We start from the raw sequence: 14,584 nt of genomic DNA on the forward strand, positions 1-14,584 counted from the left end.
AAATATGCATTTTTTTACACCTGACTTGTTATATAGTATGGCTATGTAATTCATCCATCTTATTACATATACCTGTGTAGTACACATGACTCCTGCCACATGCTATGACTTTGCCTAAGCCCATCTCACTGAATATAGATGGGACGTATAGCTTCCTTGACATCATGCGACTATGGAGGAATCCACTGATCTGAATCCTGGAAATAAGGCCAGAAAGTCTGCCCCGGGAGCAGGTTCTGAGTCCTAGTGCTCCTGAGCTGTCCTGGATCTGAGCCAGAGTCCAGGTAGCCTGACAGTGTCCTCCACTGAGACCTAAAGATGGTCTCCAGGGCACTGGAGAGTTGGCTCAGCAGTCAAGAGCACTTGTGGGTCTTGCAGAGGTCCTGAGTTTAATTCCCAGTGCCCACATGGTGGCTCATAATTATCTCTAATTCCAGTCTCAGAGGATCTGATGCCCCTTTCTGATCTCCACAGGACCAGGCACACACATGGTATGCATACATACATGCAGACAGAACATTCATACACATAAAATAATAAAATTTAAATTTTTTAATTGGAGTAGCAGACATCTTGTATACCAGCACTTGGGGAGAGAAAGGCAAGCAGATCTTTGCAAGTTCCAGGTCAGCCAGAGTTACATAGTGAGACTCTGTCTCAAAAACGAACAAAACCCCACAAAACAGATCATGACTCCAGGAATGAGGCCCTCTGGGACTCTACCCCAGACCTCTGGCTCCAGCCAAGAGTTCTCCTGACTCTTTCCCTTACAGTGAAACTGCCATTCACTCCCCCAAGAGCTCAGATATTCCTAACAAAGAAGTAAACCAATGTTAGAGGGGCCTTGTCTAGGGGTCAGCCTTGAAATATAACTATCTTGGCTTTTGATTGTGCTAACAGCTCCCTCTCTGGGCTGCATACTGTCGAGATGGGGCTGGATCCGTGTGGAGACAAGAGGCTGGAAACCACTTCTTCAGAATGTTAAAAGATATTTTATTTTTAAATTATGGATATGTCTGTATGCCAGTTTGTGCATGAGAACACAGAGCCATCAGGGGCTGGAGGATCCCTCTAGAGCTGCTAGAGTTACAGTTTTGAGCTGTTCTACGTGGGTGCTGGGAATTGAACTTGAATGCTTTGCAAGAGTCTTTAACCCTGAGCCATCTCTACAGCCCAATTAGAATTTTTTAAATTTAATGTATTTACTTATGAAGGGAGCATGTGTGGAGCACAGAGGGAAACTTTTATGAATTGGTGCTCTTCCTCCACCATGTAGGGGGATCAAACTCAGGCTGTCAGGTTTCATGGCAATGCACTGAGCAATCTTGTGAGTCCAGGAAGTTTTAATAGTTTTAGGTTTTTGTAAAACTCCTTGGTCTACTTCACTCTCTTCCCTCCACTCTGCCCAAAGTCAGGTCACTAAGGGTTTGGTATCAGTGGGATTGACATGTGCTCCCAGGATTCAGCTACTCTAGAAGGTCAAAACTTGGAAGTGGGAAGGCCCTGCCTCCGCCCTCTCTAAGCTGGCTCCCAAAGGAGTAGCTGATGGGAGTGCTCAGCTGTGCTCAGTTCTTAACCCATGCTCCTCACCCCACATTGCCTTTATGACTGGACTCTCAGAAATTCAGGACTTGTAGAACATGTAGAAACAAAACAAAACAAAACAAAACTAAACTAAACTAAACAAAACTAAACAAACAAAACCCACCCATGCCAAACTTGCTATGCACTGGCCGGCCACAGCAAGCCAGCTGCTCACACTCCCCAGGCCATATTCTTCCCTTTTCCTTGCTCCCAACCCAGTATCCGCTAGTGAAGACCCTCACTGGTTTGTTTCCCAAAAGCCCTGAGTGAGCCAACCTGCTGGAGTCCCTCCTTTCCCAACTGCAGAGCCTTGGACTTCGTTAGTTACAGGAGAAGAGGGTGGATTGCTCATATGAAGGAGTTCAAGAAAAGAACCAAACCTCCAGGAGCTACCCCTGAGCTGGGCACAGTGTGACCTCTTTTAAATTTTGTAATTTTATGTGTTATGTTTTTCCTGCATGTACGTCTGGGCACCACCTGCATGCCTACTGCCACTGAAGGCCATCTTCTGGAACTGGGGTTACGGATGGCTTTGAGCCACTATGTGGGTGCTGTGAATCAAACCTGGGTTGTTTGCAAGAGCAGGAAATGCTCTTACTCACTAAGGCATCTTTACAGCTGGAAAAATACATCTGTTTTTCTAACACACTGAGGGGTACTAGGAGGGCATCCTTCACTGTTTGAACCTCAAGCAAGGACGTTAGTGATGGGTGGGGTGGGGGGCATACTAATCCCAGGGCACGTCCCCAGGATGCAGGCGGTCAAAGGTTGGATCCATATAGCGCAGGAAAGAAAATGATTGGGAGGGTGAGTTAAAAAGGGAGGGAAAGAGGAGGTGGGATGATGAGGGGAGTGAGAAGAAGGAAGGGAGAAAGTGCCCGAGCCAACAAGTGACTTTAGTTTGCTCTGAGCCTGGACCACACCTCAGCTCAACCGACAGGATTTTTAAACTAACTTTGTACACAATCTGCACGCTACTGCTTTCAAAGCTATTTCATTCAGCAAGGATAGCATAATTTAATTTTTCCTATTTTTCTGCGGAAGAAAATTTGGACTTTTTCCACAAGAACCTCTCTCTCCCTCTCTCTCTGACACAGGGTCTCATGAAGCCCAGTTTGGTCTCAAACTGCTATGTAGTAGAGGATGGCCTTGAACTCCTGAATCTGCCACCTCTGCCTCCAGAGCGCTAACATTACAGGCATGTATCTCCCATACTCAGCTCCCATTCCTCATTGATGATCTTGAATTTTATTCTTTAGACTATACACATGCTCAAATTACTGAAAATTTTGTTTTTCAAAATTAGTTCAAAAAAACAAAACACCCACAAGATGTCTCTGCTGCCAGCCGTTGGACCTGAGTTCTGTTCCTGGAGCCTATATGGTCAAATTGATTCCTGCAAGATGTCCTTACACACACACATACACACACACCGCATACGTTAAATGAATTTGTAATAGAAATTTAAGAAAGAGATCCTGTCTCAAAAATAAATTTGAAAGGGATTCTGCCCAAGCCATACCTGCAACGCTCCCGACTCCAAATGCCTACACTCAAGAAAACCAAAAAGCTGGGGGCCTGGACTACAATTTCAGACTCCCACTGTGCAACAAACAGAGCCCAGCCCCAGAGGAGTTAAAACAAAAAACAAAACAAAACAAACAAACCATACACTGCAACCGGTTGAGGTGTGTTTACAATTCTCCCTGCCCTGGAATTCAGCAAGTTGGCTAGGGTGGCTGGCCAGTAAGTCCCCGGGACTGATCTTTCCTCTCTATCCCAGCATTGGGGTTACAAATGTGCACCGGGCTTTTGGTTTTACATAGTTTCTAAGGATCGATCTCAGGCGCTCAGGTCCAAGGTGGCCCTGGGTTTGATCCACATCGCCAACTTTAAAAAAGGAGAGGGGGAGGAGTAGGAACAGGAGGAGAGGAAGAGGAGGAAGAAAAGGAAAAGGATACAGCAAGCAAGGAATAGATTTCTTAGTGGCACCCCTCCTCCATCACAGGAAGTCCCAGAGCTTTTAAAGTTGTGTTGTTGTATTATTGTTTTGTTTGTTCTCACTTGCTGTGCTGTGGTTAGAATCCAGGACTTCAAACGTGGTACACAGAGGCTCAACAAAAGAGCCACACCCTGGATACTAGGATTACAGCAGAGGCCAGTCCTGTTCTGCTTGCCAGTCTGATCTCAGTTTCTGCGCCCCTGTGCATTTAGCACAATTCTCATTACGTGACTCCTGACCAGTCTGCGTAGGTTGGACTGCTTTAGTGAAAAGCTAGACGGCAGACTCGCAGGCTTTTCTGAGCATCAGGTGGGGCAAGTCCCTACGTGAAACCCTGTTCTTCAGGTCTATCCCGCTGTGCACACCACGCACTCGACCCGGGCCCCACCTCCAGACCGAACTTGGACGTGTGGGCTCCCCTCTGGGTCGAAGACCCGCTCCAGAGTAGGATTCTGGTACTCAACCCCGGCTGTTGGGTTCCCAGACCCGGCCTCTGTGCGAGTAGTAGCGACCCCACTCTTGAGCTGAGAACCTTGGTCCCGCAGCCTGGGTAGCGGCTCGACCCCAAGAATAGGTAGCCCAGCCCCAGAGTACGAGGTCCCAACCCTGAGATAGAGGCCCCTCCCCCAGGAGGGATGCCCCGCCCCCAGGAAGGATGCCCCGCCCCCGCTGTTCCAGCCAGACAATAAAGTCGGCGCTCTAGGCGGGTGCGTGCTTGGCAGCCTCGTCGCGAAGCGCTTTGTACCGGCGGCCGCTGGGCCTGAGCTCTCGCGCCCCGCCTGAGGCTGCCCCGGAAGTGACACCATAATGCAGTCTTCTCTTCCGCCGCCATCCCCTTTTGTCAAAGAACAAATTGGTGAAGGCCCTGAGTTGGTCTTTCGTGGCTGGAGCGGTTTTAGTGGCTTGGAGGGTTTGCCTGGAGGAGGAGCCGGAGAAGCCAGCGCTCCTGGGTCGGCAGGAAGTATCCTGTCGGGACACAGCGTCCCCGGGGTGGCTTTTGCGGTATTTTTCTTTTGTAAACATTTTGAGACAACAGCTCACAATGTAGGCAAGGGTGGTCTCGAACTTCTATCCTCCTGGCGCAGTAACCCTGATGTTCTGGGATTACTAGGCGTAGCCTCCATGCCTGGCTCTGGTCTGTCTTCGTTTGTCTCGTCCCCTCTTCAAAATCCCCTAGAGAACTTTCTGATTTTTTTTTCCAGAAGAAAAAAAATTAACCTGACAGCATACGTTTAGTTGAGGCCCTTCTTAAGTGGCTGCAGGTGTCTGGCGATCCGATTTTAGGCAAGCGCTGGGTAGAAAGATAATTTCAGAGAGTCGGGCAACCCTTCTTTTTCTTTTTTTTTTTTTTTTTTTAAACCGAATCCTTGGTAGCCCAGGCTCATGATCCTCCTCTCTCAGCCTTAACCAGTGCTGATATTAAAGGCGAACGTCACCATACCTGCTGCATTGTGATTCTGAGGGCAGTCAGTCCACATTCAGTAGTAGGGAAACAATGACCATCAAACCAGCATAATACTGCCACCTTGGGGTAAGAATCAATGGAGAGAAGTAATTTTAAATGGATAATGGCCAGTTTGTTGTTTGAACATAACAGCAAGAGAGGGAAGCACTTAAGGATTTGTTATTCACACTGATTACAAAATATTGGGTATATTCGTTATTTTCTCCTTGCTCTGACAAAGTGAAAGAACCAACTTAAGGTAAGAAAGACCGGCTCACAGCATGAGAAGGGGTACAGTCGCCCAGCGATGGTGGCACAAGGCAGGCAGATCCTGAGTTTGAAGCCACCCTGGTCTACATAGTTTCAAGACAGCCAGGACTGTTACACACACACACAAAAAAACCCTGTTCATAATGTATACTTACCATATGACCCAGCAAATCTACTTCTAGGTATATATTCTCGTGAAGTGAAACCCCACACAATAATTACCATGGCACCATTATTCTTCTGTTAAAGATTTGCATGTTCAGTGTAGACTCTCTCCACTTCCTCTCAGCAGCAGGTTGCCCACAGTATACCTTTTCCACACCACTGTGACTACCTCAACTTGGTCTTCTTACAGACAGAATCTTGACAAGTATAATACATCGATGGCATCCTCTTTTAAAGTGTTGAACACTAAAGTCCTACGTGTGCGGGGCTGCTGGGACAGCTCAGCCTGAGTTAAACTCCTAGGACATGATGGGAGGATGGAATCAACGGCTTCAAATGATTCTCTCATCTCCACACATGGGAATCATACACAACATGTCCTCCCATTACCACCTCCAGAGACTCCATCATGGTAATGGCTTCAGTAGTCCCATGCTTCCTGGAGTTTGGGGTTCATATCTATTTATATACTCTTGATGGAAGAAACAGCACCCTCTTTTGAAACAGTGACACATGTATTCCAACCTGATTTCAAACTGTGTAGCCAAGGATGACCTTGTACTCATGATCTTCCTGCCTTGACCTCCTGAATGCCGGGATTATAGGCATGTATCACCAGTCTGGTTTTATGCAATGGGATGGAAGCCAGGGCCTACTGCATGCTAGCCAAGTACTCTACTAACTGGGCCAAATCCCCAGCTCTCATGCCTCTCAGCCTTTTACCATGAGCCTTAAAACTATAATTGCTGGCTACACACCAGAATGTCTAGGGCATAGAGTATCTCACAGACCCTGAGCCAGTGATCCTCCATACTCATCTGCTAATTATACTTTGTGTTAGGGCTTTGCTGTGGAAGGAAGAATACCTTGGTGGATTGGGGCCAAGGAATGTTGCAGAGATCACACCACACAACAGATCTCACTAATGGAGGGTGGTGTACAAAGGTTGCCTCTAATTAAGTGAGGAAGAAAAAGAGGGAGACAAAAACAGAGTGAGAAACAAAGCAGGCAGTGATGTCAGGGACCTTTAAAGGAGGACATGTATTCCATTTGGCTGCTGGTGATGACATGGCTCGCACAAAGTTGCCGAAGGCAGGCTGTGTGGGGGACCACTTGGTTCATAACACGTTGCTTATGAAAACCCCACCAAAATAGCTAGGGTGTTCCTATAAAACCTAGGGTCCAGGCTGGACCCAGTTGAGTGCTAGCCTAGCATGTGTGAGGCCTCAGGCTGCATCCTTAGCACTGCATAAACAAAACCAAGCTAGATGTGGTGGCTCAGGCCTTAATCTTAGCCCTGAGGCTGTGGAGGGTTGTTTCAAATTTAAGACGAGCCCATGATACATAGTAAATTCTAAGCTAGCCCAGGCTGTAGAGTAAGATCCTGGACACCTTGCAATGTTACAACACAAACTGTTGGTCCTTGTCTAAAAATTGTCTCATTCAGAAGGAATGCTGAGGTTCTCTTGACTCACAGAGGCTAAAACAATTGTCAAGGTCACGTCAGGCTGGGGACATAGCTTACATGTAGAATGCATGCTTAGTATGTACAGGACCCCATGTTAGAACCCTAGTACCCCAACAAAAAAACATATCTTTTATTTCTGCTGAGGCCAGAGTATAGTGGTTGTGTGACCAGGTCCTGTCAGATATTTTTGTTTCTACATTTATTTAGTGTGTGTGTGTGTAGACATGCATGTACTAAAGCACTTGTATGGAGGTCAAAGGATAAGTTAGTTTCTCCTTTCCCCGTGGAGGTTCTAGGGATTGAAGTCAGATAACCAGGCTTGATGGCAAGTCCCTTTTGCCTGCTGAGCCATCTCTCCTAGCTAGGCATTTTTTTTTTTTTTTTTTTTTTTTTTGCCTTTGGACTGAGAATACCAGTGCATGTTCACTTTCCAAATGCATATAATTCTAGGTTTATGCAAAAGATGTCGATGAGACTTTCACGTCCTCATAAATTCAACATAGTTTTGCTGATACAACAAACTCTTCAAGCAACTTAAAGTTCCGGCCGAGGGGCTAGAACAGGGGCTCAGTTGATTAGAGTGCTTGCCCCATGCACAAAGCTCCGGGTTCCATCCCTAGTGCTGGGTAATTGTTATGGCGGTACATGACAAGAATCCCAGCGCTTGGGAGGTGAGGCAGAAGGATCAGGAGTTTCAAGATCAGCCTTAGTCACACACCACGTTTGAGGACAGCCTTGGCTACATGACACTGTCTCAAAAATTCCAGTCTAACAAATGAACCTCTAGGTCTCGGTGCTGCTCCACATCTTCAAGGCTTAACCTGTCTTGTAAGTTTTCCATCTTTCCTTCATCTCATGGAGTACAGGGCAGATTGAGGATATACGATTTCCTAATCTGCTTTACAGAAATTATTCACTGGGCCAGGTGGCTGTTTTTTTTCTGACAAGGAGTCTGTTTGAGCTTATACCTTCATTAAAAAACAACAGCAAAAAGTAACTTTCTGTTTTGTTGGTTTTACCAGCCCCTGCCCAAATGCTTTCATGTATTTACAGGGTAGAGCCTCACATTTCCATGTAAGCCATTGGTTCTCCCAAGCACGGCAGTAGACACCCATCTCCACTGGAAAGAGTACCCCACTCCTCCCACGTTCCACTCAGTATCACCCTGGGCGCTCCCCACTGCTGCTGATGCCATTTTTGGTTTTGGTTTGGTTTGGTTTGGTTTGGTTTGGTTTGGTTTGGTTTGGTTTGGTTTTGTTTTGTTTTGTTTTGTTTTGTTTTGTTTTGTTTTCGAGACAGGGTTTCTCTGTATAGCCCTGGCTGTCCTGGAACTCACTTTGTAGACCAGGCTGGCCTCGGAATTCAGAAATCCACCTGCCTCTGCCTCTGCCTCTGCCTCTGCCTCTGCCTCTCAAGTGCTGAGATTAAAGGTGTGCGCCACCACCACCCGGCTGCAGGTAGCGCTCTTCCAGAGGGCCTGGCTTCAGTTCCCAGCACCTGTGTTGGTGGCTCACAACCACCTGTAGCTCCAGCTTCAGGGAATCCAATATCCTCTGGTCTCCCCAGGCACTCGTGCCCAGACACATAATTTAAAACAAGAAAACTAAGTCTTTAAAAGGTAGAGTAACTAAGGAAGACACTGAAACCATCTTCTAGCCTCTCCATGTAAGCACACACAGACACATACACAAAACAACAAGGCCACCTATACTCAGATCAGGGTTATGTCAGGGAAATGACTCAACTGTTTTGGAGAAACTGGGCATAGTAGCACACAGCTCTAATCTGGACATTTGGGAGGTAGAGGCAGGAGGATTAAGAGTTGAAGGCCGGCCTCAGCTACATATTGAGTTTGATGCCTGCTGGACTACATGAGAACCTGTCTTTAAAAAAAATAGTTGAAAAAAGTAAAATTGCAAAATTCATTCCTGCATGTCCTAAGTTATGATGAAATATAATACAGTTAATTTAATACCTTCTTAGAGCCTAGTGACAAAACTCAACTTGGGGTGCTCTTAGTAGTGGAGCAAGTCATTTAACCATGCAAATAACTTTGGTAGTAGAAAACAACTCTCTGGCTCAGAGCCTGTGGTTACCTTTACACTACAAGAGATACAGGTAAGAAGAGAGGAATTTTAGTGGGAAAACTGATTGCTCAAAGTTGTGATCTCAGCCCTTGGAAAGCCAAGACAGGAGGATCCCAAGTACAAAGCCAGCCTGGGTTACATAGTGAGAGTCTAAGGAAGAGCAGCAGGTTAAGATATCTCCTGCCAAGCCCCAAGGACCTAAGTTCAGTCCCCAGGACTTAGAGTCGAAGAGTTGTCCTCTGTCTTCCACGTGTCCACGGAGGTACCACATACTCTTAAATACACACACACACACACACACACACACACACACACACACACACTATACATAAAGTGGAATGTATTTTAAATTATTTAAAAATAAAAGAAGAAAAGGGATTTGGATGTGTAAGAATATGTACTTGTGTTCCTCTGTACACCCATGTGGGGTCCCCCAGAGTAGGATGCTGGGGATCTTCCATTGATGTCTGCCATGTTATCTTCTGACAGAGTCTCTTACTGAGCTGCAAGCTCACCTATTCATTTAAGCTGGCTAGCCAATGGACTCTCAGGAGCACCTGTCCCTGCTCCACCTCATTTCCAGTGTTAAGGTTACAAGCACACACAGCTTGCCCAGCTTTTTATTTTTTAAGATTTATTTATTTTATTTATAGGAGTACACTGTATGAGACACACCAGAAGAGGGCATCAATCCCATTACAGATGGTTGTGAACCACCATGTGGTTGATGGGAATTGAACTCAGGACCTCTGGAAGAACAGTCAATGCTCTTAACCACTAAGCCATTTCTTCAGCCCTCGACTTTTGTTTCTTCCTTCCTTCCTTCCTTCCTTCCTTCCTTCCTTCCTTCCTTTCCTTTCCTTTCTTTCTTTCTTTTTTCTTTCTTTCCTTTTTAATGTTTATTACTTATTTTGTTTGTCGTATGTATGTATGTATGTATGTATGTATGTATGTATGTATGGCGCAGTTTACATGTGGAAGTCAGAGGAAAGCTTGTGTAATCAGGCTTGGGAGCAGGCTCCCTGACCCACTGAGACATCTCACCTACACTGTGCTTTTTAATGTGGGTACTGGGCATCTAAGCTCAAGTTTCCAAGTTTGGTGCCAAGTATCTTTAACTTCGGAACCATCTCATCAATACAGATAAAGTGTTTTGGGAGTACAGAGGGAGTTGTGTAAGCAGAAACAGTTAGTGTGATCTCGCAATCATTCATGATATCATGAAATCAAATGCTACATACTTGATTTTGCTGTTCTGACTATTCCTGTTTAAACTGGAGAAGGTGGCTAAACTTCTGTTTAAAATAAGTGTCCCGATGTTGGTATGTATTACACTCATAGCTTGGATATGAAACATTCTAACAGGGCATACTAGACAAACACCCTTCTTACTGAACCACATCCCTAGCACACCAAAGAACTTCCCAAATATGGTGGTGGAGCTAATCTGTTTTTTACCAAATTCATGAAAGGATATTTTCTGAGCCTTTCATAGAGGTTGGAAAAAGAGGGCTATGCAAATCACACAAATATTTAGGCAACATTTTCTTTATTACACCCATTAAGCTGGTGTAATTACTACTTTTCCTGTTGCTGTGATTAAATATCCTCACAAAAGCAACTGGAAGCAGAAAGCATTTGTTGTGGTTCTCAGTTCAAGGGTCCTTCATCTACAGGCACACAGTGGCATGCATACCCCCACTCCAGTAAACAGAACAGTTTTATTTAGGACACTAAGAGGGACAAATGCTAGTATCCAGCAACTTTCTCCTTTTTATGGATGTAAAGGAACTGGGAGCTAAAGAAATGGCTTAGTGGTTAAAAGCACTGGCTGTTGTTCTTCTAGAGGACCAAGGTTTGATTCCCAGCACCCACATGGCTCACAACTGTCATAATTCCAGTTCCAAGGGATTCACACCGTCTTCTATTCTCTGAAGTCACCAGCTATTGAAGTGATGCACAGACCTACACATGCAGGCAAAACATACAATACAGAAACAAATTTAAGTAATGGTACAAAACTGAAGAGATAGCTCAGTGGTTAAATGACTACATTGCTCTCTCATAGGACCTAGGTTTGACCCCACCCCCAAATAGTGGTTCACAGCTGCCTATGACTCCAGCTTGAGGCCTTCCAAGGCTCTCTTCTGGCACCCATAGGCAACAGCACACACGTGGCAAGCACACATACACAGAACAATACAAATCTTTTCTTTTTAAAGAAGGAATGATTCTGCCTATATTTAGTGTTGTTATTTCCACCTTAATTAACCCAATCAAGAAAATCACTCACAGGCTTGTCCAGAGGCTCCTTTCCTAGGTGACTCTAGGTCCCACTGGGTGGAACCTACATAAGCCATCATATCAGAGGTGAAAACTCCCTTTTTTAAAAAAAATTATGTATGTATGAGTACACTGTAGCTGTCTTCAGACACACCAGAAGAGGGCATTGGATTCCATTACAGGTAACCACCTGTGAGCCACCATGTGGTTACTGGGAATTGAACTCAGGACCTCTGGAAGAATAGTCAGCGCTCTTAATCGCCGAGCCATCTCTCCAACCCCAAGGGAGAAAACTCTTGTGTATTGACTTTATTAACTGTAGATCATCCGTTTGCCACCTGACTAAGCTGTCAGAATCAGGTGTGTGACAATAAGTGTCCCATGCCCATAAAATTGGCAGCATCTAATGTTGCTATCCATTGTTCTAGGTTTAATGACTTTAGCATGTGCCCCATACTTGTTTCCTGGTTTTATTTTGAGACATGTTTCCACATTGGGAGTGTGTGTGTGTGTGTGTGTGGGGGGGGGGGGGTGTTCCCAGCCTGGAATGGGTCAAAGGAAATCACAGAATCAGACTCAGATGTAGCTTTAAAGATTGGACGTTCTAGCTCTCTAGTATACTGAATGCTTTCTGATAACTTCTAAAAAATGCCTAAAAAACGTTCTTGCTCTTTCTGAGGGCTAAAAGCCACTGGCTTGGGTGATTAACACCTGCAGTGGGGGATTAAGTAAAGCTGCCTTTGTTCTATCTCAGCAGGAACTGCGTAGCTCTAACTCTCAGCCTGTAGCTGAAATCACAGGAAGGAAAAGAGACATGTTGGAAGGTGATTTTAGCCTTTATTTCTAAGTTCTAAAATGTTTCCTAGGAAAATTCTCTAAGAAAGAGCTCATCTCCGCTCTTTGTCCTCAGCACTTATACATCTTTCAGAATACATGACCACATGATAAGACATTCATCCCAAGTTTATACACAAATTCAAATCATTTATCGAATAAGAAGTTTACAACAGAGAATGTTTACATGCATATCCATTAGGAGTAATTATCTGGCTAAATATTCATCATCTGTCACCAACTCTACAGGATCACAGAGAGTTAAAAAACTTAACTTTTGTGACTAAGTTATTAGTGAAGTTTGGTATAGATAAAACCAGTCAATATTTTATCTTTTGTCTTTGTACCTATAGTAAATTGTTTTATGACCTTTAGTTAATTATTATACAACCTCTTGGAATGTACTCTAAGTTAAAGATGTCTGCTTGCTGTCTCAGAAGCAATTAATTTATGACACTTGAAGACTGGTGGAGCTCTCAATTCAGTTTTGATTATCAGAGAGGACTTAATAGCAGTCCTACCATAAAAGAGCTTAATAATTACTAATATAATTTTAGGAATTCTTATTGGATCATCGTTAAGATAAGTCATCTATTTGTCTATGTAGCATCAGTACAAGACAGAACATCTTCGTAGTTATGCAGAGATCTGCTCAAGAGGGTGGGCTAACACCTAGTGATTGTTATATATGTTTAATAACAGGAAAAGCATTTTAATAGCAGGAATATTTCCTAAAATGACATTCTCCTTGGCCTTGCCTAAAGGAGCAAATTCATCATAGATTTTAATCCATGGCGGAACCATCTCAGGAAGATCACCTTGTAGTTTTTAGCTTCTCCTTGGTGGCTCCTGGCAAGAGTGGTTTAGCTGAGAGTGTTTTCTCTTGACTGTGTATCTGTCTGCCTAGGTTTATCTGTTCTAACTTCAGAGACAACAGCAAGGGGTTATGGTGGGTCTTGTGCAGAATGCACTCCTTTTCAAGGTGCAAGATCAATTGAGAAGCCCAGAGTAATGCACATATCTGTGTTCCCAGCACTGGAGAGACTGAGGCAGGAAGATTGCTCTGAGTTCATGGCCAACCTAGGCTCCATAGTGACTATCCAGCCAGCCAAGACCACAAAGCAAGACTCTGTCTCAAACAAAGCAAAACTAGTGTGGTGGCTCACACCTGTAATCTTAGCACTCAGGAGCAGAGGTAGGTGGATCTCTATGTGAGTTTAAGGCCAGCCTGGCCCACATAGGGAGTCCCACACCAATCAGAGCTACACAGTGAAACCTTGTCTCAAAAAGAAAAGATGTATTTTATTTATGTGTATATGTGTGTCTGTATTATGGGTATGACATGAGTGTGTGCCCTCGAAGAACAGAAGAGGGTATTGGATGCCCTGGAGCTAAAGTTGCAGACAGTTGTGAGCCACAGATATGGGTACTGGGAACTGAATTCAGGTCCTCTGGAAGATGGAGCAGTGTGTGCTGTTAACTTGAGTCATCTCTTCAGGCCACAGAGGATTTCACAATAAGGTAAAATTGCCCTTGAGTATGTGCATGTAGAAACTGTAAGCAGTTCTGGGTTTTCTATCTTCTCTCACTTCCAGGAGCTCTTTCTAGGAAGCCAGCGTTCCTTGATGAAAAAAAGACAGAACCTTCCAGGACATTGCCTGCCTGCCTGTGTGCCACACTGTCCTTAGGTAAACAGAAACTTTCTCACCTAATGTCCATAGTCACCTCCACAAGTAGATATTCCTTCCACATGGACTTAACTGCATAACTTCTCTTTTAAGAAACATTTTACTATATTTTTAATTTATTTTGTGTGCATGTGTCACATGCCACAACGTATGTTTAGCAGTCAGCTTGCAGGGGATTGAACTCAAGCCATCAGGCCTAGAGGCAAATGCCTTTACCCTCTGAGCCTTACTCTGGCCCATCTGTTTTTCTTTTGAAATCTATGGGGCTGGAGAGATGGCTCAGTGGTGAAGAGCACTGGCTGCTCCTCCAGAGGACCCAGCACTAGTTCCAGGGACCTAACACCATGGTCTGGTGTCTGCAGGCACTGCATGCGCATGGTGCATAGACGTAATTACAGGCAAGGCACACACGTTTTAAAAATAAAGGTTACGTTTTTGTTAGTCTGAATGTGTGTGTGTGTGTGTGTGTGTGTGTCTGTGTGTCTGTGTCTGTGTATGACATGCATATGGAGGTCAGAGGATGATCTGTGCGTCATTCCTCACTGGCCACCTTGTTTGAGACAGGGTCTCATTGTTCATATCTGTGTATGCTGAACTAGAAGGCCTAGGAATTTGCAGGAATTCTCATATTTCCCTCTCTCAACTCAGCAGTAACTCTGGAATTACCAAAGCATGCTGCCTCTGACTTTTACATTGGTTCTGAGAATTCAAACTCAGGTCATCATGACTGAATAGCCAGTCCTTTATCACCACTGAGCC

This window comes from Mus musculus, chromosome 9 (genome assembly GCF_000001635.26).
Source record: "Mus musculus strain C57BL/6J chromosome 9, GRCm38.p6 C57BL/6J".
In the NCBI taxonomy this organism is placed as follows: Eukaryota; Metazoa; Chordata; class Mammalia; order Rodentia; family Muridae; genus Mus; species Mus musculus.